The following is a 12,806-nucleotide window of genomic DNA, read 5'->3' on the forward strand; positions in this document are numbered from 1 at the left end:
ATTACTAATTTAACACGTATTTAGTTTGTCGGCGACGTGTGGCGCCATCTGGTGTCAGGCAACCGGCCACGGAAACGCCGGTATAGGACACCCTTCGGCCAGAACTCCTCCTTCATGAAGGTCGACAGATGTTCGGTCGGCACTCTCACCACAAACGAATTAAAGTTCACGTAGTGGCGGGACTCCAACCGCTCGACCCTCAGGGTGTATTTGGATTTCAACCTGATGTACTCCACTATCTCCTCAGACTTCGTGGAGTAATGCAGGCGTGACAGGTACAGCAGCGTTGTCGGGATTGCCGGACGCAGCAAAAAGTTGGACCCTGTCGGTGCAGTGCCGCACAGGTTACGGCTGGTGGGCTTCCTCTTCTTCTTCTCCACCTTTGTGAAGCCGTCATCGTCGCACCGGTCCGTCTGCCTCTGTGGTTTTGCAACTTCAGAGACAGGTACACGAGGTTTTTTCATCCCCTTCGTTGATAGCTGCCTGGCTTGTGGTTGTGGAGCAACGGGTCGGTTAACAGCTGCGACAGCGGCGTAATCACGTGGAGGGGTCAACGTGTTTACGCGTGACGTCTCCGCCGGAGCGGACAATCGAGGGGCGGGGCGCGGGGAATCGCGCTCAGCGACAGCGGTCGGTGACGCATCCATATGGGCCGACTCAAAACTGCCGATAGATGCATTATGTGCCCCGCGACGAGTATTCACGTTACAGGCCTCGGGTGACCTACTTACCGAAGTTGCACTACTCAGTAATACAACTTGGGCACGTAACTCACAGATGGTGTTATCCGAAGCCTCCAATTTACATTGAACTTCGGCCAGACTTGCTTTCAGGGATGTGATGTCCTTAAGCAGCCTAGTGACATCGACATGGTCGAACGTGACAGGGGGCAGCTCGTGCAGCTCCTTTGCCACGAATGCGGGCACGTCGTCTGGGTCGGTTTCCTTTAACATCGTTATAATGTCCTGGATACTCTTCGTTCCTCCATCCCTCCGGCGAGATGGCATCTGCTCGGCCTTGCCAAGCACACGGAAAAGCAGCGCCTTGCCACTGCAAATCTCATCTTCTTTAAAGTTTGATTTGCAGATCTGCATGATGCTGACCTCGTCCATAGTGTCGATGGCGTGTTGTATGAACGCCAGCAGTTCATTGGCTATGAGTTGTTGGGAACCCATAGTCAATTACGCGCAGCGGTCATTACCGCGCGGATCGCGAATTAATATAATTCTTACTGTGTGAGCACGTCCGAATCTGAGCGTGCATCGCACCGGGCTATTTTATGGACTAAAATTGTAGAGGTTTGTACCGTTTTTGTAATTGTAAATATTTTATCATGATTTGCACATAATGTGTCACAATTCCTAGTGTATAGCCGCTTAGAATATTTTATTTTCTTAGTTTTGTTGTGGTTTATGAAATCTGTAGCGGACTGTATATATGGGTTAGGGTGTGTGCTATCAACGAGTGAGCAAGACCAAAGTAAATAATAATAATAACGCACAAACTCAACATAGCCCCGCACTAAGGAAAACCCTGTGTTGCGGGTGCCATGGACATTGGACACACACATAGACAACCACAAATTACACCCAAACTCACGAGAGAAATAAGTGTAGGCTATGCAAATATTTCTTCCGGCCCTGAAATCGACAATGGGACCTCTGGGTGGCAGTCCGGCATGGCATCCGTTCGTCCACGGAGATAGTTAATGTACTTAGGTACAGATTATTAATTTGTGACAAAACACGCACAGCTATCAATCCAAAAACAGAAACAATAGTAAAGAAAAGGCGCCAAAAACAATAACATGTAAATTTAGAATTTAAATATAGGACGAAAACTTAATAACACTATTAAATAAATATACGAAAGGGGTTTGTAGCGACTACTGCGATTCGCTACAAAATTCTTATGTAGAGTGTAATAAAAAGATGTGGTAACTGGTGGCTATGTTTTCTGAGCATTTGGCGGGGCTCAATTTCTACCTATTTCTAATGCAGCAGCAGTATTCACAAGTAAAATCACAGGAGCAGGGTACGTACTTAAAGATTCTTTATTAGTATCGAAATATCTACATGCATTTGGTTACCTCCGGTGTACCGTGTAACTTTTTACTGCTTTAAATAACATAAAAAAGTCAAAATTAATAAACTTAGTAGTAACATACTTAGTAAAGGCAGTGTTTTGGTTATTTATCAATTCTAGGGTCGGCAAATTAAAGCACATAAGTCAAAAAAAGTGCTTCATTTGTTAATATATAATTACATATTTTTTGTGTTGTTTTTAGTGTTGGAAGTTAAATAACCTCTAAAATAAAGTTCGAAATTTATGAAGTAACAAATGAATTTGACTTATGTCCTTTAGCCAGTAAATGAACGTTGTTGGATTTAGACTTATGTTCTTTAGTCCGCCGACCCTAAAATTATCAAGCCAGTGCTTACAATAAGGATAGTTCTTTACTGAAGTACTTTATCAGTAGTAGCAGTAGCACAGTTAGTAGCAGTAGAGCTCCTTGTGAAAGAGTTCGTCCAGGGAAATACTGCCACCTTACCTATTTCTGCCGCCAAGCAGTAATATTAACATTACTGCGTTCCGGTTTTTAAGGGTAAGGGTGCTAGTGAAATTATCGGCACCGTACATTGGCACCGACCCAACATCGTCAAATTTAAGAGTAATACTCTTGGTGGAGCATCTTCCAACCATCTCTCCTATAAGGCAGCTCCTTGACCTCCTTGTATGACACAACACCGGCATTTTCCTGTATTTGGTCTATGTAGCTGCGCTTAGGTTGACCGCTTCCCCTCTTCCCTTCGATTTTTCCCCCTAAAATGGTCTTAAACAAGTTGTCGTGTCGTATCAAACGTCGAGTCATTTTTCCGCGTAGTTTTCAGGAACGTACCGACCCATATATAAATTAAATAGAAAGAGATAACGGAGCATGGAACAAAGTACGATAATATGGCAAACTTTCGCTTTTTTTCTAATACAAATCCAATAACTATCTAAAGATAATTGATAAGCTAGCTGTAATAATTGAGAAGAAGATAGATGGAAAAAGAAAGAGAGAAAGACTAAGAACAGCGTGTGGTGAACAAATAAAGAAGATCAAAGTGAGCAGATGCTCAAACCAAGAGAGAATCGAATGAGAGACTATATTTTAAGAACAAATAATAAACATAACAAAAAAGATACAATTATTGTGTTATAAAGAGGTCAAACAGCTGGCTATAAACCATGAGGAGTGGAGGAAGCTACACCGAAAAGTACCTCGCAATAACTTTTTATAAAAAAAACCGAGCACAAAAGTTCGTGGAATTACATATATTTGCCAAGATTTATTGAAATCGGTTACCGGGAAGTGCGTGAAACCGGATCATTCCCTAGTTTGCCACTTTTAGAACAGAGTTACCCTCTTTCCAACAAAAAAGGAATATTCGAAATCGGTTCACAAATGCCAGTTATCGCGTAATATACATTAAAAAAATACTTTCGAATTGAGAACTCTCTCCTTTTTTGGAATCGGTTAATTAGGATGATAACTAGCTAAAATTATTTAGTCCTTTAAAATGTTCGTATGCCAACATATTCATTTTACCTTTATTATACCCTATATATCAATTACTAGGTACTGAATTTACTAAATATATGTATTTACATTCACCTTAAAGGATTTAATCAACCCCAAGATTATCAATGCAAGAAGGACAAATTAACAACATTGCCAGGTTAACTATACTGTTATTAGTCGAGTAATAATAATCAAGCTCCATTGGCACGGGCCCATGCATAAATTAGATATTAAGAAAGGGTTTCGGTTAATAGAGCAAAATATGTTAAGGTAAATCAGGTCATGAATTCATACCAATTATTTTGCGTTAATGTGTCCAAACCACAAAAATACCTATTAATATAATATTAGAGTAGATAATAATTTGTTATAGGCTGCTCGCTACGTAGAGCGTTGAACCCAGAATGTCTAGCATGCAATGAAATTTGAGTTTAGCAATATTGTGATTGTATTGAAAGTTTCTTAATTATTTTACGTTTTTCGTGTTTACTTTATTAAAACCCTCCTTTTTCTTTTGACCGACTGACACTTAGGTCTAGCGCAAACCTGCGTACGAGAAGGCAGTGGACTTAAATTTACCAATGTGTATTTTATGCTATTTCAATTTGAAATAAGGTATAAATTGCATTGCTCTGAGACCGACCTCGTAGCATCACAGCACATTTCTCTCTGCCTCTCAGAGCATTGAAATTTATACTTTATTACAATTGCAATAGCATAAAATATACATTGTTAATTTTATGTCCTCGGGCTTATACAGCCCCAATACTGTTATTTATATAATTAGTTTTTTTTTCCATCCACTAATAACACAATATAACATTTTGCAAGAACCGACACATACTTAGGGAGCGTTCGAGGTATCTTGCATTACGTTACGAGCCGTAGTGCCTCGCATGCCCCGCCCACTTTGCCGTTCTATCTAGATTTATTTATGTGGCCCAAACGTATTTCCTTCTTAAGTATTAATGAGTATTAAAATGACCAATCATATTCTTTCATTAGTGTAAAGGCGGAATACAATACAATTCGTATCCTTGGTATAATCAAACCAGATGCGATCATACGTCAAAATTGCTTTTATCACAACCTTAATAAATAAATAAACCTTGCTTTTATTACCAAGTAATATTTTCATTTAACAGCGTAAAAACTCAAATGCGTGTTTACATAAGTTGAAAAGAGACAACAGAAATTAGTTAGGCGTCTAGCGCACTATGCAACACTAATGATGCACTGTGCAATTACTACAGCTTATCTGTAGATGTCTGAAATACAGTGACTAAGCTCAGATCGCAAAGTATAAGAAGGTACCTATTAGAATGCATAGTATATTTTATCTATCGAATAATCATATTGTCCTGGATATGAGCATAGATATAGAAAAAAAGGGGAGATACGTAATGACGCTATGTAAGATCGGGTACCGATGTCGCCACTTTTTAGCTTTTGTGCAATTCAAACTTTACACTCTGTTATCTACCATACTTAAACTACTACTACCATAACTTAAAGATTTTGATTGGGTAGAGCTTAAAACGTGAAAACGACGTAACACAATTTTAAAATTTAACAAAATTAAACTTACAGTCACTTGAGTAAGAGTTATATTACAACATTTCAGTATTTTTTCATCCTAGTTCAGCGTTTCACCATCATGTGGCGTTTTAATAAAAATGCTACTAGTATATAATAGCTAACTATTACACGTTAGATGGCACTGAAACTCATTTTTCGTTACACTAAGAACTCATGGAGCGGTTTTCACCCGCGTCTGCCGCGGGACCGCAGCATCTGTAGAATGTAATAGTTAAGTATGTAAAATTAGTAGCACATTTCACGGCGCGTTTTACGTCTGTAGTGGTGACGGTTACTCGCAGTTGCCGCGGCTGGCTATTAGTAGAAGCGCGCAGGACGCGATCACCTGCGCGCTTGGTGGCCGTCGTCTCCCGCGCACTTTGACAGTCGGTTCAGGCGCATGTGGTGCAGGCGCACGCGGGGTGAGTTCTCTATTAACCGCGCGACTTGCGATTAACTTCGCGGTCCGTTCGCAATCGCAACGGTTTCGTGCCCGCAACCGCGGTGGCTACGTGCCCGCACAAAGTTGCAGGGTCGTGAATATTGAAATAAAACCGCTGTCTAGCAGCACCGGCCATTGCGGATGGAAACCGCTCCGTGAATTGTTAACATTATTAACATTAAACTAACGCTACTCAATGAGCGATGTGGTCCTACCTAATCGATAGTTAGAAACTATGTGGCTGTTTTTAATATAAAAATAAATATTCCATTTTTCGTACTATACCTACAGTGGAACTGGTGTATAATTAAATTAATATGTTAATAAAAATTATTATTATTTTCTTAATGGTGGCCACTAGTCTTGAGCCAGTGTCAATTTTCCATTATACGTTATCACGGGTTGGTGAAACTGTCACTGTCAAGAGTAAACTCGAACCAACAACGGATTTAATAAATTAAATTTTGTTGTTTTTTCATGAAGGATTTATGTAATTTTTTATAATTGTTTGTAATTTATTTAATGCACATTCAAAATAAAGCCGATTTTGTTTTATTTATTTTTTAAATGCATTCACTATGGAAATTTAAACAAAGTCAGAAACAGTAATAAGAAAACCAATCTTTCGATTTTCCTGCAGCTTCAATCCAACTTTATTTTATTTTGAACTCATTGGAAAAAATAAAAAATAAAAATACTCTACGTTTAATCTACGAGTATAATAGAATTTATTAATTTATTAATTATATAATATTATTTATTAATTCTAAATTGTCTAAAAAAATAATACACGTACATTTTTCTTCAAGCAACAGCAACATACAAATTGACATAAAATTGAAACGGTTGTCCGAAATATGAGTTGTGTTAAAGTTACTCGAAATAAAATGTTTTGTAATAATATTAATCATAATATAAAAAATAAATCAATTTAACGTGAATGCTTTTCGCTTCAATATTTTAGGGACTTTAATTAGAAAAATCATAGTAGGAAATTCAAACATTTCAGTAAAAATTTATTGTCGATAAACATCACTATATTTGAGTCTAGAAATTTCTATGGAGACAAAAAGAAAACATTGAATAATAATAGAAATAGTAACTAAAAATGCAAATTGCCGGTGGAATGTTATCTCACTGGTTTTAAAATTTTTGTTTTCACTCTAATTTTTACAAGGTGTATCGCTACAACTTGGCGTTTTCACGTTTTGCGAGAGATCTTGTTTGTACAACGATCGCCATGTCACTGTCGCGATGTTTGTAGGAGTGTCACCTCGATATGATCATTTTGATCATATCGAGGTATATATATATTTATATATATATATAGATATATATATATATTATATATATATATATATATATATATGTATACCACATTTGAACAGTCCGGGCGAAAAGCCAGGACATTTGCAGGAACGTCCAGCCTTTTTAGTAATAAAATAAAATTTAAAATCTCCCTCTCATACGGCAGCAGACAACATTTTTATAAGTTTTATTACAGAATTGCGAGGAGGATATTTTCCTTTTTTTGTTCAGAAAATTGTTACCCTGAGCCGAAAAATCCGGACAAATATCAAATCCGAACCAATTCCGGGCAGAAGGTCAAAGCGCCGGAAATGTCAAATCTGGACGGATGGTAACCCAGCTCTAATCTTAAAATTTCGGTTGTATTGTTCGTTATTGAACTAGAGGCTTTCTATAGTCTCAGTAATTCTAGGTTTAGCTAAAACGGCTCAGTAATTCAATTATGAGTATTATATTGACTTAATGATGATAAGTGATCAAAATCAACAACTTTTTAACAAAACACAAACACATATTTCTATTGAAATTTGATTTGATAACAGTAACAATTAAGAATAATTTCTTATGAAGTTTTTTGCTTTGTCCTGCTTTTGATTAATATAATATTAATATTTCTCTATAGTTAAAAACTCACATCTAATTACTACTTCCGCTTTAACGAAACTCATATCGATACTATCACTAACGCGACATCACTAATTTGGCGACGTGTACTACGGAACAAACGAAACCAATATTTTATTATTTAAACGCGTTGGAAGTTCGTATCGCTAAACGCTCTTAAGTGCCCTTGTACACTAGTACACTTTTACCTAATGTCAAACTCAACTTTTTTTATACTACACACGATATTATCACGTAACGTCGTTTGAAATTGCATATAAATAAACTTATAATATTTAAATCGCTCTGTAACAACACTTGTTGTACGTTATTTTTGTATATTTGTTATTATGGACAAACGCCATGTTGAATTTAATCGACAGTATTGAGGCTGAGATTTATAAAACTATGAACTTTGATTGAGCAAAAATGACATTCTAAGCAAGTTTTCGATTTTACAAAACACATTCTAATATTAAGAAAAAAATATGAAGTAAACTAAGAGTTTGACTTAAACTTAGCCAGATTTCGTTTTGTATATTCGAAAAACTTACCTATCTCGACATTTTTGCTTAGTCGAAATGAAAAGTTCGTTTTACAAATGTCAGCCAATAAGTCCATTTCACTTATGATTAGTACTGTGACATTTCAAATTTTTACGTTGCATGTACACTATTTTTAGCTAATCTCTCAACCAGGTTACGAAAAGAAATAGTTGGTATATTTGTTATTATAATATATCAATAACAAACAATATTAGTTTCAGTTAAAATTTTTAGAATAAATCGCAGTATATATATTGTAGATAAAGAAGGAAATGATAAGATATAATTTCAGTACAGAGTACTAAAAAACCGACCTCAAAAGTACGTGGAATTACATATAATTACCAATTTTTAATTTTGAAATCGGTTACCGGAAAGTGCGCAAACCCGGATTCATCCCCTTTCGCCACTATACGGGACTTGACACAGGAGATAATAAAAATCGTTTCTCACTGCTCAAAGTATGTATATTGAGAGAGAAAAACGCCTTGTATTGGAGAATAACAAAATCAACCATTAAAATAATTGCTCCTTATAGTATAATCTAGGCGCTATTTATAAAAATGAATCTTCATGCGTGAACAGCCACCCTTAGAGGTGGATGATTTTCTTCAAAATTAAATGGGACCACTATGGAGGTACCCTCTTTCCAACAAAAAAAGAATCATGAAAATCGGTTCACAAATACCGAAGTTATCGCGTAACATACATACAAAAAAAACATACATTCAAATTGAGAACGTCCTCCTTTTTTGAAGTCGCTTAAAAAATAAGTAACCTCATCTACTATACAATCGATAAATCGAATCGGTTATTGTGTATCACGCGTCAATACGTGTGAAAATTGTATTGAAATTACTTTATATGTGGGTCGTTTTGTTTTGATCGTTTTACGGAATATCCGTACGGACCGTACGCACAGCTGTGGAACCAGCCTAAGGTAGACTATTCCATCGCGAGCCGCGCCCGGGGACGTCGTACTCCGGAAAGCTGGCAACATTTCCCCAACGGACAGTTAATCTTATTCTGTGGCGGAAGTATCTGCCAGCCTTCTGGTCACCTGAGGCTTTAACGACTTATTACAATAGTGTCACTACTGAAAATAAAGCTCATGCAGTGGCAGTACGCAATTACATGCAACCATCTGTGATTGCTGTCTTTTACGTCCTATGGCTTTGCCCAATTTACTCATGTATTCACTTTGAAGTTCGAGAATTTTTGGGAGCTCAATTCCTGCTTTGCTGGTTGAACGATACCGGGACATTAAAATTCTAAATGATTATCACTAATTTCAGACTTTTACCACGATATGACTTCTTTTTTTTCTCGATATTCCGGAACCGAAATATCGGGAAAGTAAAAAGAAGTCGTCATCAACCACGAAAGCCTTAAAATCTATATTAAAATTCTAGTTTAAATTAATTATTAACATTAAATTGAGCATTTTCACATCCCACATAATTAATAATAACAATATTTTTTTTATTTTGGTACAGACCGACTATAGTAGGAAAATACAATTCATAATTTAAAAAAAAACAAAATAATTTAAAAAAATATTAAAATGTCACAAAAAATAAATAAAATTAATAGTTAAAAATGGTAATCTTTTATAGTTGTGATATCGTGAATTCGTTACCGACCGTGAGATAAATGTTTTAAAAAGATGTGATAAACTTCTTCCCACTCTTGAATAGAAAAAAAAAGAAAACACATCGATGCTGTTTTGGAAATAGAAAAACATACACAGAAACAAACATAGATGCAATAAGCATTTAAAAATTGTCTAAGTAAGATCTGCTGCTTCGTGTAACTTTTTTTTTATTATATCAAGTGACGGGACGGACAAGTCATGCGCCTGATGGTAAGCTTGTCCATAATAACAGTTGCAGTGCCACTCAGAGCTTTAAATCGCAAAGATCTAAGGAGCACTGCTACTGCGCCCGTCACCCTGTAACATAAGTTGACAGGTCCCATGTGCTTATAATTTCATCGGCACACTTACCCATCTAAACCGGAACACAGTAATGCTGATATTACTGCTTGGCGGCAGAAATAGGTAAGGTGACAGTACTTCCCTAGACGAACCCTTTCACAAGCAGCTCTACTGCTACTACTCAGTACTAACTAAGTTGGTAAGAGTGATATGCCCCAGTGTGGCAACAGATGCTAGCTTCGAAGGAATATTTCTTTATGTTGTTCGTTTTTTGTATCAATAATAATAACAAACTAGTGCAGTATTTTCACAAAAAATAATAAATATTACGATAAAAACATCTAATATTCAATAAAATCAATAGACAAAGAAATTAATCATCAATCTTGATTCATTATATTATATTAGAGTATATCAATCTGATTAGATCAAAATTACCGTCTTTTGACTACAGAAGAAAGTAATTTTAAAAACATTCGCAACAAAGTTCACTTTTAACCTAAACTAACCTTCCTCTGCATCGACGCATAAAGGTTGAACAACATTTCTAATCCCAGACCGGAAGAGAGAGCGGAAAATATATTTTCACATCCGAAAGAGGACTTATATACATAACAATCTTAATCCTGCAAAGTTTGAGGAAGAAATAAACATCCAGCTTGGTAAAAAAGACTTTTTCTCTCGCCGCGTTATTTTTCGAATTGTACAATATTCAGACGAAGGTGGATTTGCGAGTTTAACGTTGTCCATAGGGAAAGGAAAAAAGAGGAAAAAAAGATATCGTACTTTTTGGCACCTAATCTAGATATTAGTTATTCTGGGTACCTTAAACAATATCACAACTTAAACATTTTTAAAACTACATAACTTCTAATGCTTCTCCGGTGGATCATGTGGCAGCCTCCTTTTTTATTTTATTTTATAATATCAAGTGATGGGACTAACAAATCGTGGAATTAAGCGATACACCTGTCCATAAGGACTTATTCAGAGTGGCGGCGGGCGCGGGTGCGTGTAGATCAAATATACATACGTAGACGCTCGTTGTGTTCACAGTGGACGCGCGCGCCGCGCGGGTAGATTTATTCGCTCGGTCCGCCTACCTTTCACAGTACTTGGTCTAGCATGTTTACGATTTCGACGTGTGGATCTACCCGCTCGTAGCTGCTTCGGCACTTTGAAAGGGAAGACGCCAAGTCCCACGCGCCCGCACCCGCGCCTGCGCTCTGAATGAGCTCTGACAGCTGCAGTGCCGCTCAGAACTTTTATTAAATCGCAAAGAAGGGGTACTGCCACTGCGCCCGATACCCTAAGACATAAGTTGAAAGTCTCATGTACAACAGGTACAAAGGATGAAGGATTATAATTACAGAATTATAATCCTTCATCGCCATATAGTGTCACAAACATGTCGCCCTTGACCAATGTTCTGTCATGTGCGCGAATCGACTGTTTTTACGAAAAATATACAAATATACAAGTCCGCTCAACCACTTTTCCCGCGCTACGACAGTGTCGTGACATTTTTGGCAGGCACGATCGGATACACTTTTCGATCGGCTCGCCATGCAGTATAGCCGTCTTCACAGAAGTGTCCTCCGTTTCGCCTAGTTCTCGTTTCGATCGTTAAAAACAACAATACAATACAAAATGTACTCTTCATTGCGCTTACGAATAAAATAAAGAGACAAACAAAAAACGAAAGAAACGGTACAACAGGTAGCCAGCTATCCCTTTTAGGCAACCTTTGTCCTGACACCGTGTAGTTTTAATAATCCATTACAACAATGTAGCTTCGACACAGCTTTGCGCGCTCTTTTAAAAAATCTTCTCTTAGCTCTACGACGTTTTCCAGTTATTATTCATAAATGCAAAGACGCAAGATATTAGGCGGAGTCAGTTTCAAAGTTGAAGGATTGGATTTGAGTTGGATCGGGTTGTGTCAATAAAACACTGAGCGTTCTTGTATTATGATACTTATTGACACCATTTCATTCATAAATCTACCCTTGTTTACTTTGCTTGAAATTATTAATTTGGACTTTCCGTGGACACTTTATTCTATTCGTCATATTGTCTTCATTTAAAGATCAACGGTAAATTATATAGAGCTTACGTCAAAACTTATGTACATACTTTTAAGTGCAAAATAAATTATTATTTTACGATACCAAGTGACGGGACAAACTAGTCTTGTTCTTGTTGGTAAGCGATATGCCTGTCCGTAACAGTTGCAGTAGTACTTCCTTGAACTCCTTCACAAAATGCTACTAAAATGCACGTCAAATGCAAAGTTAATTTGTGTCGTATATAAGTCTTTCTTTACCTGATTACCTGTCGTAACTAACAACTTTTTTTTTCAAATTTAAAGTAGACACTTCATATTTTAAAATGGAGTAAAACGTTGTAATGCACGACACGAAAACACACATAAAGAAGAATAATTAAAAACAAAAGTAAAACAAAAAAAAAGCAAAAAATAAAATGTTGTTTGTTGTAGCTGTTTTCAACAACATTCTCTTAATAAAATACATAAAAAAAGGTGAACATGTTAGTGAATAATGATCGCTTTCGTAAACTCAGTGTCTTACGTAGTTACCCTAAAACTGTCAACCAAGGCAAGAATCAGGTAATTAGCAAGAATATTGCAATGGGCACCTAAAATCTTATTCTTTGCGTCGATGTCGTGCGCCATGCAAGCACTAAACCATGCGAGCAGTTTCTTTCTTTGTTAGTTTTACCTAGCTAGCACATTCCTTGACAAAATACAAGGACGCAGACACACACACACACACACACACACACACACACACACACACACACACA

The 12,806-nt window shown here is 36.9% G+C and overlaps 1 protein-coding gene across 1 annotated transcript in view; it reads left to right on the plus strand.

Moving 5' to 3' along the window:
* The window catches only part of LOC113238179 (semaphorin-2A), a 512,200-nt gene that overhangs the window by 322,368 nt on the left and 177,026 nt on the right, over positions 1-12,806 (plus strand). The window lies entirely within an intron of this gene.

This window comes from Hyposmocoma kahamanoa, unplaced genomic scaffold (genome assembly GCF_003589595.1).
Source record: "Hyposmocoma kahamanoa isolate Upper Pololo Valley unplaced genomic scaffold, ASM358959v1 95, whole genome shotgun sequence".
NCBI lineage: Eukaryota > Metazoa > Arthropoda > Insecta > Lepidoptera > Cosmopterigidae > Hyposmocoma > Hyposmocoma kahamanoa.